Raw genomic sequence first — 12,489 nt, 5'->3', positions numbered from 1 at the left:
CCTTTGCAGCTGCTTCCTAGTGCCTGGCTTTTGACCCCAGCCTGCCCTGGCCTTGGTCTGCTGCTCTCATCCTGACTCTGACAACTGCTAATGACCTCACCCCACTGCTGAGCCTAGATAGGACAGTTGTATTCTAAAAGGTCACCAGTCAATGGAGTGTTTGGAACTCAAAGAATCTCCCCACAGAAAACTATCATTATAAAGAGTGATGGTTCCCAGGCCCATCCACAAAGGCCCATTTAGTTCACTATGGTGCTGCTGCAGATGTCCTAAGCCACCTTCTTTCCTAAGTCTATGAAGTAGGCCTGGAGGCACAGAGCAAAGAGAATGGCAGGGGCCCCCTTGAAATTGAACAGTCCCCATGGAAACATGGAAGGGGAAGTGCCAGTTTGCAGGAAGCTAGAAAGAGCTTGATTTCATATCACAGAATGAGCTCACCCAAGCAGAGGTGAAGAGGGCAGGGAGTTCAAGACACATAGCCGAGGACACCTCTGCCCAGGAATGGCTGGCTATAGCCAGAGCTATGGTAGACTAAGAAGAGGCCCAGGAAAGGGCATGGGACCACCGCTCTGATCTTTTCTAAGTAGACTAGCATGACCCAGTGCTTCTCTTGACTGTCCTGTATCTGCCCCGCCCCCATGATAACTCTGCCTCTACTCTGGTTTTTAGAATACTCCTTATAGCCAGACTTTGGCTACTTTGTGGGTTCTTTTTTCTTCCACCCTTCTCCATTCCTCTTCTTCCACCCTTTCAACCCCCTAACACTAGGTAGAAGAGAAAGAAGAATAGAAGAGGGGAGAGAACAAGAGAAAGAAGTCCCCGTGAGACAGGGGAGAGTCAGGTGTAGGAAAGGGGGCTACATTTTTGTTAAACTACTTTCTGCTGATTAGGGACATGGAGTTCCTTGAGGCAATTTGCTCTTCACTGCCAGGATATCTAATCTTTCCTCCTCCTCCTCCTCCTCCTCCTCTTCCTCCTCCTCCTCCTCTTCCTCCTCTTCCTCCTCCTCCTCCTCCTCCTTCTCCTCTTCTTCCTCCTCTTCCTTCTCTTCTTCCTTTTCCTCTCCTTCTTCCTCTCCTTCTTCCTCTTCTTCCTCTCCTCCTCCTCTTCTTCTTGTTTCATCTTTGTGCACAACTTCTTAACAAACAGCAACCAACAGTAATCAACAACCAACAAACAGCAACCCACCAACCATTACCCTACAACTCAGGAGCCTAGCATTTATATAACCTTGGAAAACTCCCCAGAATTACAAACACCACGCACTCTCAGAAACAATCAGCAGCTGGCAAAAATCACGTGCCTGCTAGAGCATGAGGCAAATCATAGTCAGCTGCTGTGGACAATCTGAAGCAGCCCCATATCTCACACCTGGGATTACAGTGAAAACATATTCTCATAATATGTCTGTGTTTTTAAAGAAACCAAAGTTCTGAATACAACTCCTCACCAGATTCTTCTGTACCTCTGACTACTACAGTATGTCTCCTAGGTGCTTGCAGGTTGCTGGCTTTTTGCATAGCGAGACTGACTTTCTGCTATTGGTTTGTTACTATTTGGTTGAAGGGGTAATTTGTTTTGACTGCACCACATCCATATTAATGTTAGCACACCATCAACTCCTCTGCAGAAATCCCTCTTTCCCATGTGCTCCCCTTGTCCAAGAACCAACCTGCCTTCTGATACCATCTCTCTTTGGTTTATTCTTCAGTGTTTATCATATCTGTAGGTGCTTCCCTATTGTCTATACATAAAGCCTGGTGTCTAATTCCCAGAACCACATAAAACCAATGTGAAATTATACATTGCTATAATTTCAGTAACTGAGAGATAGAAGCAGAAAGATCTGAAATTCAAGGTCAGTTTCAGATACACAAGGTGTGCTGGGCTATAAGAGACTTGTTTCAAACAAAAACAACAGCAAACATTTGGAAAGTTAGAGCTTTTTGGTTTTTTTGTTCTGTTATTGTATGCATTGATGGTCAAACTTGGGTTTTATACACACTAGGCAAGCATACCGGGGAACTACACTCGGCCCACTTCACTCCTACACAGAATCTTCAGTGCCCCACTTCCCTGGTGCTTAGGACTCAGTAGGGCCTTTGTCACTGTCCTTCCTGAGAAGTTTAGGCTGAAAAGAAAAAAAATCCACAGTACTGTCTCCTTAGCACCTGTCATGTCTGTCCCTTCAAAGTGCTTATCCCAAGGCTACAGGTCTCAGAATCCCCAAGTGACTGCTGATCCATAGGTCTCTATGGATATGTTTCAGCCCCAGAATCTACATCTCTACAAACCTCCCATATGACCATGAGACCTATGGATCTAGAAATGTTAGCCTGGGTCACTCTGCTTGCCTGCTACCACAGCCTTTTGAAGGAGATTCCTGTAGCTAACTTGCCTGCATCCTTCTGTCCTGAGACCTCAAGGCTTTGGCTAAATGCTCTTTTCATTTTTCATCCAGGCAGAGGGACATGATCCTGGGGGAAGAATAGAAAACGGTCTCCACCCCATGAATCAACAAGTAAAATTTTAAGTTACCTTCTCATGCCAAGGTCAATCCATTTTGGTGAGAGAGTGAAATGAAGTGTCTGCATATTGATAAAATTATAGGTATCTTCTTAAAAAACCGACATGGCTAGCCTCAGTCCTTTGTGCTGATCGTTTTACTAGAACAGAGCCATGTGTACACAATGAGCTAATAATGCTCAACCTGATCAAGGGAAACCAACAGAAAAAGCTCAGAAGACTGGATCGACTGGCATTTGTTACATTTAGTTTGTACTCAAAAGCCAGATGGAATGGTGCATGTCAAGTCTTTGATCCTGGCACTGGGGAGGTATAGAAAGGCAGGAGGACCAGCCTGGGCTATATAGCAATCCCAAGGCCAGCCTTGTCTCAAACAACAATAACAAAAACTGTCCCAGAGGCTTTGTGTCTGGAAGGGAGAGCCCAACATCAAAGGTGAGAGAAGGGAGCAATGGCTTAACACAGAAGGACTTTTCTAAACCAGCCCCCCCAAACCTTCCCCTTCTATGCAATGGAAATTAGTGAAAATGGCGGCAGCAAGACAAAACAAGTGGGATTTCAGATTTGGAAAAGTAAAACATCACATGATATTCTTAATGATATCTAGTATTAATCTCAAACCAACAACGGAAGCCAACAAGACAGTTTATGATTATTAAATGAGACAATGTTCCAAACGTCTGGGAAGAGACATGGTTGCACCAGAGGGGGAGGGAAGAGCAGCTGAGCTTGTTTTTCCTTTGTTTGAACATTTTCCTCCTCAACTTCCTATCACTTCCTTCTCTAGTGAAGAAAGGGGCTAGAGAAAAAAAATCCTCTTTGTAATAGCTGCTCCAGTTTCTGTCCTGAGAAATCCGCTCTATTTATTAACCACTCCTCTCAGTGAAGAAATTCCACTAAAATTCCTTCAGGGCCTGGCTGCCTTTCAGCTTCTCGCTGCACATTCCTGCCTCTATGTATGTCACCATCTTAAATAGCTGTGCCTTCTGTGCTTTAATAAGGTCTCTTCTAGAATCTCTCTTTTTTTTTTTTTTTTTTTTTTTTTTACGAACACAGACCTAGTTTTTGTAAGTTTCTGAATACCTCAGATTGTAAAGCCTCCATAATACTAATTAATTTCTTCTCTGCCTTGTCTGTGTCCTCACTAGTCAGGCTAATAGCATAAGGACCAGCGCTGACCTCATTACAATAACTTCTTGCTTGGAATCAAAATGATCCCTCTAGGCTGTTATTTGAATTCCTCCCCCTCCGACCCTGCCTCCTCCCACGGCCTGACGTTAAAGATTTAGGTGTGCACTCATCATAGGCTCCCATTCTTCCTAGGTCCTAGATTTGGGCTACTAAAATTTTTAAGAAGATAGATTGTTTCTTTGATAAGTTCATGACGTGACCAAGCATTGCACCGGCTGCATAAAAAGCCCTAAACAATGTAAAGCAAAGCTCTGAATTACTGTCAGCCAAAAGAAGAAAAGGAGCAGGTTGACTGTAAATATGCCATTGTTTTCAAGCTAGCTTGAAAAGCTTTTAGAAGCTCTTAGGAGGAGCATCCCACCCTTAGGGTATAAACAGTTGGCAAACATTTCATCCTGATTGCACACAGATGGATGCTTTTGAGGTGTGGTCCGATGAGACAACCTCAGAACTCTCCCATAAATTCAGATTAGTGAAGAGTTTTATAAATTCATTCTCCCCATACTTCATCCTTATCCCTCTTAAATCACCCCCCAAACTCTCGGTGGCTAATTGTAGCAAAACCCACCTCTGAAATAAAGAATTTATGGGCTCTTCTTGCCGATGATTGCACAGGGTAAAAGTACCCTGTCAACATGTTGGACCCCTTCAGTGTCTACAGTTGTGGCACATTTCCCATGTGCCTCTGTGAACTCTTAAGGTGAAGTGCTTTGAGCATGCTATTATCTTGCACATTAATATTGAAGTGTTAACTTGGGACTCAAGGTGGGTCTTCCTCAACCTCTTTCTTGCTCTAACTCTGTTTTCTGTCTATGGGCATGAGACTATCTTTACCTAAACAGAAAAGCATCATTCCCACTGATGTTTATTTTGTGGGTTTGCATGGTCATGATACTCCTGGATGCCTTGGGCAGCACTGTGACCTTACTGAATGGTGCTTCATAGTACATAGTCACAATAAATCCCTTAGTCATGTCATTTAGATGACGCTGAATTCTGGAGGGAAACTTTGGAGCCCTCATTGAAAGCTCTGCTTGAAGACACTCTTGCTATCCTAAGCTATGGCAGCCAGGAATTTTGTCCAGTTTGATCTGCATACCCTTTGAAAGAGAACCCTTTTTCTCCTGCAGATCTTTAGCTCTGCCCTTTATTTGACTGGACTAGCCACTGGGCCTCATACCCACTCCTCTACTCCCTGTGTATCCTTACCTTTTGTTGTGATCATAAAAAAGAAAGAACTATAAGAATATGTTCTGCAGAGGCATCCCTTCCCCCGAAGGACCAGACACATGCCGGTATAGTACAGAATAGTTTATTTAGAGCATGGGGAGGGGAGTTAAGAGGGTAGCAGAGGTAGAGAAAGGCAGAGAGATGGAGAGAGTAGAGAAGTAGGAGCAGGCCATGACCACATGGAGAGAGAGGTAAGGGAATGGGGAAAGAGGGGGATCAAAGTGGGCAAGAGGCAAGGGAGAGAAGCAGGAGTAAGAGAGAGAGAAGGGGACAAGCAGCCCCTTTTATAGAGCTAGGCCTACCCGGCAGTTGCCAAGTAACCATGGGGAGGAGCATACCTGGCTCCTGCCAGGTATCTGTTGGGGTGGAGTTTATATAGAATGCTAACATCTTTCCCTCATAGTGATGCTTCAATCTTGCATGAAAGATGTCATCTGGAGGTGGGGATGAATAAGATGAGATGAGTTGAAGATGGCTTTCATCCCGACAAAATAAGTGGGTAGAGGAGGTCAGGCTGCACAATGAGGCCCTGCAGAGACAATAGGCAAGAGAAGTGACCACTGCCCTCAACCCTGTGCCACGGGCACATGAAGGTCATCCATTAGCTGTTAAGTGAGCTCCCATCGGATCCTCCACCCCATACCTGAATCTTACATTCAAAAATGTTGATTCATTAGCTTATACTTCAGACCATTTTCTTGGGCATTTGTACTTGTGACCCAAACTACTTTCACTAGATTCTCTTCCCTATGAATGATAGTCAGTGAAATAATAAGAAACATGGGAAGATACCCACATACTAACATAAAAAATAAGAGCATGGCCCAGACTGAGTAGGCCTTGTGGAGATATTAGAAAGTATTATAAAGCTTCCAGGTGAGAAAGATACTCACACCCATAAGATAACCATAAGATTAGTCATGTCATTTAGATGAAGCTGAATGCTGGGGAAAGACTTTGGAGCCTTCACTGAAAGCTCTGCTTGAAGACACCCGTGCTACCCTAAGCTATGGCAGCCAGGGAAATTTGTCAGACAATGGTTGATGCAAAGAGAAGGAGAAGGTAAGAAGCTACAGTACAGAAAAAGTAAGAGAGAACAATAGGAAAAGCAGAAGATAAGGGCAGCTATAAGCTACAGAAGACAAGCAAGAAATGCCACCTTGGTGGGAAACAGGTCTAAGGAAGTTCCATCTAGAAACAAAAGTTTCAAAGAGAATGAAGAGATGTTCCTATTTCAAAGCAATATGACCAGGATCCAAAGCCAGGCCAATAACATGACAGCTCTGGTATGGCCTGGGCCTCCAGACCACTGCCAGGAATCAGGAGGTGGCCATTATTTCTACCTAGGGCCAGCCCCCCTCCTTTCTACCTTTCTCCCTCTTCTCCTATAATATAGTGGGACATTAGTGGCTCCTAATCTTTAGCATTATGCTGCCCATTTTGGTTTGGAATGCTTCCATTTTGTAAGAAACTGTACTAGTAGAGAAAAGAAGTATGCAAGTTAAAAAGCAATCAAGTAGACACAGCCTATAGTGGTGAGTTACACGTGGTTTGCTAAAACCCATTGTCTAGCTCTGGGCTCACTCTTTTGCCCTGAGGAGCCTTGTGGAATCCCTAGAATGTCCTGCTTCCTTGTGGAGAACTGCAAAGACCCCAAGAGCTATGAGTTTAGAACATTGTCCCACCAATCCTTTGTCAGTGGGGTGGCCCACCTGAGGCACACTTAGCTGAGTCAGGTACCCTGACCTCCATTGTCTGGCCCCCACCTCCCTAAGAAGTCCTGCTACCATCAGGATCATCCAGCCAACACCAGGGAAAACCAGATGCCTAAAGGATAGCATAAGAACACAACAACAAGACCCAGGACAATATAGTATAGCCAGAGCACAGCTATCCTGCTACAGCAAACCCTGGATATCTTAAGGAAAATGAGGCATAAGATGATCATCTTCATCCATGGCCTTTAAAGAGGAAATAAATAAATCCTTTAAAGAAACACATGAAAATACATCCAAAGAAGTAGAGGCAAGATGAGACAAAAATATAAAAATGTAGGAAAATATAATCAAATAGGTGAAGGATATGAATAAAACTGTCCAAGACCTGTGCAATAAAGAAAATACAAATGGAGGCAATCCTGGAGATGGAAAATCTAGGAAAGAGAACAGGAACTACAGACACAACAGAATACAGAAGATGGAAGAAAGGATCTCAGGCATAGATACAATACCAAAAAAATCAATAGATCTGCCAAAGAAAATGCAAAATATAAAAAGTTTATGATACAAAACATACAAGAGTTTAAGACATTATGAACAGGTCAAACCCAAGAATAATAGGACTAGAAGAAGATTTGCAGCATAAAGTCCAGAAAAATCTTCACACATTTCTCAGAATAAAGGGCTGGATAAAAATGAACCAAAGAAACAAGCTAGGGTAGATATTCTAATATCTAATAAAATAGACTTTCAACCAAAAGTAATCAAAAGAGACAGGGAAGAACACTTCATACTCATCAAAGGAAAAAATCCACGAAGAGGACATATTAATTCTGATCATCTATGCCCCAAATGCAAAGGCACCTACATTTATAAAAGAAATATCACTAACACTTAAATCACACACTGAACCCCACACATTAATAGTGGGAGACTCTCACCAATGGACAGGTCATCAATACAAACTAAACAGATAAAAGACTAAACTAACAGAGATTATGATTCAAATGAACCTAATATCTATAGAACATTTCATCCAAACACAAAAGAGTATACCTTCTTCTCAGCATCTCATGAAACCTTCTCAAAATTTATATAAATGAAATGGATGATTTTCTAGACAGATACCAATGATCAATGCTAAATCACCACTAGGTAAGCTATCTGAATAGTTCTATAATCCCTTAAAAAAGTAGAAGCAGTCATTAAAAGTCTCCCAACCAAAAAGAAGCTCCAGGCCAAAGCTAACCAAGTTAATGCTAACCAAGCAAGTAAAAGTATATGACAAGAACTTCAAGTCCCTAAAAAAAGAATTTGAGGAAAATATCAGAAGATGGAAAGATCTCCCATGCTCATGGATTGGTAAGGTTAACATAGTAAAAATGGCCATCCTACCAATAGCAATCTACAGATTTAGCACAGAACTAGACTTTCAAAAAAGAACAAACGCTGATATTCCTCAAACTGTTCCAAAGAACAGAAACAGGAGGAACATTGACAAACTCATTCTATGAGGCCACAGTAATCCTGATACTTAAACCACACAAAGACTCAACAAAGAAAGAGAATTTCAGACCAATTTCCCTTAAGAACATTGATGCAAAAATAATCAATAAAGTACTAGCAAACTAAATCCAAGAAAACATCATCCACCATGGTCAAGTAGGTTTGATCCCAGAGATGCAAGGGTGGTTCAATATACAAAAATCCATCAATGTAATCTACTATATAAACAAACTGAAAGAAAAGACACATGATCATCCCATTAGATGCTAAAAAAGCCTTTGACAAAATCCAGCACCCATTCATGTTAAAAGTCTTGGAGAGATCAGGAATACGTGGTGCATTCCTAAATACAATAAAGGCAATATAGAGCAAGCGGATAGCCAACATCAAATTAACTACAACTGGGGACGAGACAAGGCTGTCCATTCTACCTTTCTCTTCAATATAGTACTTGAAGTTCTAGCTACAGCAATAAGAAAGCTAAAGGAGATCAAAGGGATACAACTTAAAAAGGAAAAAGTCAAAGTATCACTATTCACAAATGATATGATATTTTGCCACACCCACTCCAGTCAAGTCTGAATGACAGCCGTTCATGAGGCAAAAAGCTTCAAAGAAGCTGGTCTCCTGGAGCCTTTTGGCATTCCCTAACTCAGAAGTGGTACAGATTTGTCCTTGCAATAGCCGATGGAGGGTCTCGTGTGCTTCCTTTCTGTATTAAGTATAGTGGTGCCCCCAAGGAATGGTTTGCTAATAGTTAAGCTAAACTGGACATTGCTTTCTGACCTCCACCAATGTTCCAATACCCTAGTCTATGCTGAGCTGAACCTCAGCCTGGAATTTCGTAAAGAATGTTACCCATTCAGATTAATCACCTCCAGAATTGGTAGGGAGATAGTGAAGGAGGTCAGGCATTGAAGTTTAAGAATCTTCATTACAGTCACATATGAGAGACCACATTAGAATTACAGCTGAGTCACTCCCAGGAATTAGATTATTTTTTGTTCTAGGTAAGGTTAGCAACAATGGGATCCCTGGGCCATATCTCTGCTAGCCCAGAAGATTAGCATAGTTGGGCATTTATTAAGGACCAGCTGGCATAGGCTATACAATAGACTGAATGGAAACTATTTGCACCTGGCTTCTAAGATTAAGATGACCTTAGATAAAGCTGATTTTCTTTCAGTTGTGACCACTGCTTAGTTCCTGTCAATTTAAATGTATATACTTTTCTATAGAACCATGGTGCTTCAGACTACCTTGATGTACCTTGACTGGTGTATTATCTAACTTCCTTTTGCCTTCTGTAATGACCATTTAAGCCTGATGCCTATTTTGAGAAAATACATTCAGATTCAACACTCCCTCGTGTTCACATCTGTGTGTCATTCTCGCCAACTCCTTGCCCGCCTGTTTACTGGGACTCCAATTTCTCCCTTGGGTTGAAGGACCTTCGATTGGCTCGGCCCATGGCAATAGCTTACATAAATGACCGCCAAAATTCTACTAGAGAACTCCTATAGCTGATAAACACCTTCACCAAAGTGGCTGGATACAAAATTAATTCAAAGAAATCAGTAGTGCTCCTCTATACAAGCATAAATGGGCTGAGAAAGAGCCCATTTATATTCCTATACTCCTTCACAGTAGTCACAAATAATATAAAATATCTTGGTATAACTCTAACCAAGCAACTAAAAGACCTGTATGTTAAGAACTTCAAGTCCCTAAAGAAGAATATTGAGGGAAGTATCAGAAGATGGGAAGATCTCCCATGCTCATGTATTGGTAGGATTAACATAGTGAAAATGGCCATCTTACCAATAGCAATCTACAGATTCAATGCAATCCCCACCAAAATCCAAACACAATTCTTTACAGATCTTTAAAAAAGCAATTCTCAACTTCATATGGAAAAAAAAAATCCAGGATAGCTAAAACAATCCTGAACATAAAAGAACTTCTACAGGTATCACCATCCATGATTTCAAGCTCTACTGCATAGCAGTAGATATGCCACAGACCTGGGATGAGGAGAGACCCCAAAGGCAACTCTAGCTGAGCCTCCTATCAGTTGGTGATAAAGATCCAGATGTGGCCACTTCCTCTAGCCAGGCAGGGCTCACAGTAGAAGGATAGGGACAGTAACCCATCCACAAAACCTTCACTCCAAAATGTGTCTTGCCACCAGAGACAAAGATAGAGCAGAGATAGAGGGAATGGCCAATCAATGACTGCCCCAAATTGAGTCCTATCCCATGGGCAGGAGCCAATCCCTGACACTATTAGTTGTACTCAGTTATGCTTACAAACAGAAGCCTAGCATAACTGTCCTCTGAGAGGCTCCACCCAGTAGCCAATGGAAAGAGATGCAGAGACCCACAGCCAAACAATAGATGGGCCCCAGGAAGTCTTATGGAAGTTGGGAGAAGGGTTGAGGGAACTGTAAATGACAGGGACTCCACAAGAAAGCCAATAGAGTCTATTAACCTGGACCCAGAGCTTGAATCACCAACCAAAGAATGAACACGGGCTGGACCAAGGCCCACTGCATATATGTAGCATATGATCAGCTTGGTCTTCGTGTGGGTCCCCCAACAACTGGAGCAAGGGGCTGTCCATGAGTCTGTTGCCTGCCTGCCTGTGGATCCTGTTTCCCTAAGTGGTCTGCCTTGTCTGGCCTCAGTGGGATAGGATGCACCTGGGGTTGTAATGTGGGGGACAAACACTCAGAGGGGGGATCCTTCACAAAGGAGAAGGGGAGGGTAGAATGGGGGGGAAGATCTGTGTGAGGGATACTCGAAGGGGAGGCTGATATTGGGATGTAAAATGAATTGGTAAATAAATTTAATTAAAAAAATAAAGGAGGAGGCTTGGAAATACTGTTTACTCTGAAAATTGAAAGTTGAATCTTATAGTAATCATTAATAAACAAGGATTGTTTTAATAGATTAAATATGAAAATGTTCAAAAATAATTATAGAAAATTATATGTACAAGTGATATTATGTGACATGATATACAAAAGTAAAGAGAGGGTGCTAGATGCATATGACAATCTATAATAGAATAAAAGCTGATGTATTAGTCTCTTCCGTGGTTTAAAAAAACAAACAAAAAAGGCAATCAAGATATAGTTGATCCATGCTGGAGGTACAGCTCAATGGTAAAGCCCATGTACCGCACAGGCATGAGATTCTGAGACCTATGACCAGCAAGTAATATGTCAATCCTATGGAGAGAAGCCTAGTTCCTAAGGAGAGAGTTGTATATACAAGTGTGTTAGTTGCTTCGTTTCTGTTGCTGTGATAAAATACCATGACGGAAAACAATTTAAGAAAGACTGAGTTCCTTTGGGCTTACAGTTTCAGAGGACGAGTCCACAATGACAGGGAGGCACGGCAGCAGACAGCCTGAGCAGGAAACAGAGAGATCACATCTTTAACTTCAAACACAAGGTGTAGAGACAAAACTGGCTACAAAGTCCTAAAGCCCACCCCCAGCAAGGCTCCACTTCCTAAAAGCTTCATACTTTCTCCAAATAGCACCGCCAGGGATGAAGTATTATGTTAGTCTGTGGGGGACACTCCTCTTCTAAACCACTGCAACAAGAAACTCACCAAAAAGGAAAGGACATGCAGATCCCTGGCAGGGAGCCTGGTGTTCACCAACCTCAGGATGAGAGTTTTAAAGGCATCCCAACCAGACGGTGCGCTCAGCAGAGCAGGCACAACACAAAGCCTAGCCACACCTCTTGTTGCACGATCCTGAGCAAGATGTCTAACCTACCTGTTCCACAATGCTTGCTTGTAAAATGGGGAGATTGGTACGCAGAGTGTCTGTAAAAACTGAGTTAGTACTCTGAAATGCTCAGACCAATACCTGCTATACAGCGAATGCTGTGAATGTCACTGTGTTGGAAATTCCAGGTGACAGATTCTTTCCCACAATCCTCTTCTTACGGCACCTCAGGTTAGAAGAACAGGTTAAATTAAGACAGAGCCAGGAAATACCAAGCCCATCTTTCATTGCTTCTCCCTTCCTGCCTCTGTACCCACCGCTCTTCCTTCGCCCTGCCTCTTCAACAGTTGTTTCTGCAGTTTTGAACCCGTTGACAGCAGGTTTTGTTTGTTCCATTTGAAGGGTAATTCCACCCAGGCTAGAACTGTTTGCAGGCCGCGCTTGACTGGTTGGTTGGTTATGTTGATTGATTGATTCATTCTCTCATTGATGTTTACATGGTCCAGAAGGCTCAGTGTCTGGAGAAGGCTCAGTGTCTGGAGAAGGCTCAGTGTCTGGGTTGTAGCCTACTGTGTGG

General features: G+C 42.5%; 1 long non-coding RNA gene across 1 annotated transcript; it reads right to left on the bottom strand.

Annotated features, from left to right (window-relative positions):
* Window positions 1-5,187: 5,187 nt before the first annotated feature.
* LOC116090217 lies at window positions 5,188-12,136 on the bottom strand. The gene is made up of 3 exons (XR_004118610.1): window positions 12,054-12,136; window positions 11,535-11,584; window positions 5,188-5,476 (listed from the first exon to the last, which is right to left on the bottom strand). It is a non-coding gene; the product is annotated as an uncharacterized LOC116090217 (long non-coding RNA).
* Window positions 12,137-12,489: the final 353 nt, after the last annotated feature.

This window comes from Mastomys coucha, unplaced genomic scaffold (assembly GCF_008632895.1).
Source record: "Mastomys coucha isolate ucsf_1 unplaced genomic scaffold, UCSF_Mcou_1 pScaffold15, whole genome shotgun sequence".
NCBI classification, from domain to species: domain Eukaryota; kingdom Metazoa; phylum Chordata; class Mammalia; order Rodentia; family Muridae; genus Mastomys; species Mastomys coucha.
The sequence above is the reverse complement of the archived record's forward strand: the minus strand, read 5'-3'. Positions and strand labels throughout refer to the sequence as shown.